Below are 3947 nucleotides of genomic sequence, written 5' to 3'. Positions count from 1 at the left end.
TTCACGAGGCTCTGTGGAATCTTGAACTTGGCAGGCAACTATTTATGTATCATGGTGATGACAAGGGCATAATATAGAACTTCCCTCTGCTAATCCTGGCCCTTCTACTCCATTGTTGCTTGAGACTGGACACATAACTATGAAAAAAGATCTCATTTTCTCCATCTGGGAGCTGCAGATAATATTGTTTACCTAAAGCAGAGGGATATTGTGAGCATTCCTTGTTATAATAGTCCATTTCTAAAACTCATTTTAAAAAACAGATTGTTAAAAACATTTTAAAAGTACTGTTCTGTAAAAGTTTAGTGGTGAGTGTTTCCATATTCAGCTTCTATTGTTAGAACACCAGTATTTGTTTTATTTTATTGCATTTTAGCTGGTTAATAAGATATCTTAATTTAAAGTTGCCTCTCTCTAATGACCTTTCCTGGATGCTAAATTTTAGATTGCATTTACATATGAGACACTGCTATTTTGTTAAGTAGGAGACATATTATGAGGATAATCAGTTTATCTTAAGCTGTAATTCTATGTCTAGCAAGGATTCAAATTTCTAGGATGGAGGGTGGCTAATGGCTTAGTGAAGTCTGGTAAAACATCTTTGAGATAAATCCCAGCATAATGAGATCAGTTAGATCTAGCTGTAAAATGGAAGAGAAGCTTAATTTTAATTTTCAATTGCACAGTTTGGTGCTTTGCTTTTTTTCTTTTACAGCTTGACAGAGCTCTATCTGAAATTTAAAAAATGCTGGAACTGGATGGATCTTTTGAATATGCATAATCTAAACAGGAGAAACTAAACTAAAAAAAGAGAAGTAGCTATTTTCATATAAGGTTAGATTTTCTATTCCATGGAAACTAATTTGACTTGAATGTAAATTCTCTGGTGAAAGGATGTGCCTGCTTTACAGCTACAAGATTATTCTTACCCAAGGTTATGTGGATACTAAAATAGATATCTAAATTATAAAATATATATATATATATATATAAATTATATATATAATACAGACAGCAAGATAACACTAACAGTAATTATTTCAATCACAGAGATATACAGTTCCATACATGATCAAGGGGTCATTGTCAAATTAGGCAGCATCTGATTTCTTGCCATTTAGGTTGGTCTCTTAACTAACATGCTAACAACAGTTTCACTTTTATTTTTAGATGTATGCAGTATATCACGCTTTTTGGTTTCACTGTTCATATGCAATTACAGTGATTGTGACAGAAACTGGGCAAGCCTGGCTGCAGGATTAAAGCTGCTGCTCAAGCACAGAGCTTGTGAGCTGGCAGTGCAGATGTTCTAGGGCAGTTGGTACAATTTCATTCTGAACTGCCAAGGGTATGAGACATTGCCCTCCTCCCCCCCCCCAGATACCCCAGAAAAGCTATATATTTAAAATACAGTGGCATTTTCTGAAATTGGTCCATGTTTTGGAGTCTGAGAAGGTAAATCACAATGAAGAGCCTTCTCACACTTCAGTATCTGAGCCAGCTCAGGAGCCACTAATGACCCTCAGTGTTCTTTGAGAGTCGCAGTAGTTTTGTCACCTAAAACCTGCATGTAACTGATAATATTCCAGAGCAAGGGGAGCATCACTTCTGACAGCTCTTGTGAATCAGCTCTGAGTAATAGGACCTTGGCAGTTGCAGGAGACAGCTCACACTGAGCAGAAGCATCCTCAGTTCTCACCATTTTCAACACTCAGTGTGGAACCAGAGCCCCGGGCAGGAGATGGAGCGCCTGAGGGCACTCATCAACACAGCACTGAGCTCCTTCAGAAACTGGCTGTATTGTTAAAAAGCCCAGGGGCACAGAAGGCAGGTGCTGAAGGACCTGGGGAAAAGCCAATACTACATCTGGGGCCTAAGAATCTCTTCCTTCTGATGGATTGCCAAGAGCCCAGCTTCCTCTCTCTTTTTGGAGCAGAGCAAGATGGGGAAGATTTGTAGTACCTGTACTGAGGCAGAGGGTGTCAGAAGTACTGTGCTATGGTTTGAGGCAGATGGAAGTTCAGGTTTAGGAAAATAGTACCTAGAAACAGAGTCTCTACCCAGCATATGCAGTACAAATTTCTTTCTTTATGTAGTATTTGTTTCTTCCTATTGTGCTACTTAACACATTGCAGGACAAATAACAGAATTTCACCCTGGTTTTCCTTATTTGAGATAATACTTGATTAGGTAAACCAAAAGCTCCTAATTCTAGGAAAAAAAAAACAAAACCAAAACCCCAAAACCACCACCCCCACACACACACACTCAATCCACACAAAAAAACCCCACCTACAAAGCCAAACCAAAACAAACCAAAAAAACCTGAAACCAAAACCAAAAAAAATCCCCCACCCTAAAAGTAAAAATTTTAAACAGGAAGTCAATCAAAACCGAGAGCAGTGCTTCCTGCATGTCTGTACCTATTTATCTACATCCGCACACTCCAAACGTGCTCAGGAACAGTCTTTGTCACCAAAATGAAGTTGCCTGTAATGGCATATTGCCAGAACTTTTCCCAGGCCAAATTTGGCTCTTGTCAAGTACCATTCCCACAAGCCCTTCCCAGCCGCTGGCAGCTGGGAGGGACCATTCCCAGCAGTTTGCACAGTCCTGTGTCAAGAGCTGAGGGAGTTCCCTGCCAGCTGGGCGCTGCAGAGTGCTGAATTCACTGGTGTGGGTGCAGCCTTCCTATTCATAACAAGTCTTCCTGCTACTCCGCGCTCACTTCTTAGAACAAGACTTCAGGTTGTAGTTTCAGCCTTGGGATTTCCCCAGCCAGGGCGGGCCTGTCCCACAGGAAGTGCAGCGCCCTCAGCCAGCGCTGCCCAAAGGGCCCGGTGCAGCTGAAGGAGCCTCATGGGGCAGTGATGTGCTCATGGCAGCTCAGAGCAGCTGAGAGGCAGCGCTTTGGCCATAAAGGGTTATGGGGAGGGAAATTGCTTTCCTGAACTGCACTGCTGTGGAGCAGAGTTAGGAGAGCGGGACCATTAAGTGCTGAGGAAAGGGACCTGGGGGTCCTGGTTGATGGCAAGTTGAATATGAGCCAGCAGTGCCCTGGCAGCCAGGAGGGCCAACCTTGTCCGGGGGGGGCATCAGGCAAAGCATCGTCAGCCGGGTGAGGGAGAGGATTGTCCCGCTCTGCTCGGCACTGGGGCAGCCTCACCTTGAATATTGTGGCAGTTTTGGGCACTACAATATAAGGAAGATATTAAGCTCTTAGAGAGTGTCCAGAGGAGGGCAACGAAGATGGTGAAGGGCCTTGAGGGGAAGCCGTATGAGGAGCAGCAGCAGCTGAGGGCACTTGGTCTGTTCAGCCTGGAGGAGAGGAGACTGAGGAGAGACCTCATTGCAGTTACAACTTCCTTGTGAGGGGAAGTGGTGGGGCAGACACTGATCTCTTCTCTGTGGCGACCAGTGACGGGACGTGAGGGAATGGCCTGAAGTTGTGTCAGAGGAGGTTTAGGTTGGATATTAGAAAGAGGTTCTTCACCCAGAGGGTGGTTGGGCACTGGAACAGGCTCCCCAAGAAATGGTCAGAGCACCAAGCCTGACAGAGTTCAAGAAGTGTTTGGATGACACTCTCAGGCACATGGTGTGACTCTTGGGGATGGTCCTGTGCAGGACCAGGAGTTGGACTGAAATGTTCCTTGTGGGTTCCTTCCAACTCAGCATATTCTGTGATCCCGTGAAAACCAAACCCCAAGCTCGCTAGAGCTCAAGGAGCGGCTGGACAACGCTCTCAGGCAGAGGGTGGGATTGAGCTGTGCAGGGCCAGGATCTGGACTCAATGGTCCTCGCAGGTCCCTCCGAACTCGGGACATTCTCCGATCCCCTCACAATTCCCTGCAATAGGGAGCTCTCGCTGCGCCCCCCGGCGGGGGCGGGCAGAACTGCCCCGCGCCTGCGCGCCCCCGCCCGCACAGCCCCGCCCGCTGCCCGCCAAG

Source organism: Pipra filicauda, unplaced genomic scaffold (genome assembly GCF_003945595.2).
Source record: "Pipra filicauda isolate LSUMZ 115617 unplaced genomic scaffold, ASM394559v2 scaffold555_size307855_pilon, whole genome shotgun sequence".
Taxonomy (NCBI): Eukaryota; Metazoa; Chordata; class Aves; order Passeriformes; family Pipridae; genus Pipra; species Pipra filicauda.
This window is presented reverse-complemented; position numbering follows the sequence as displayed.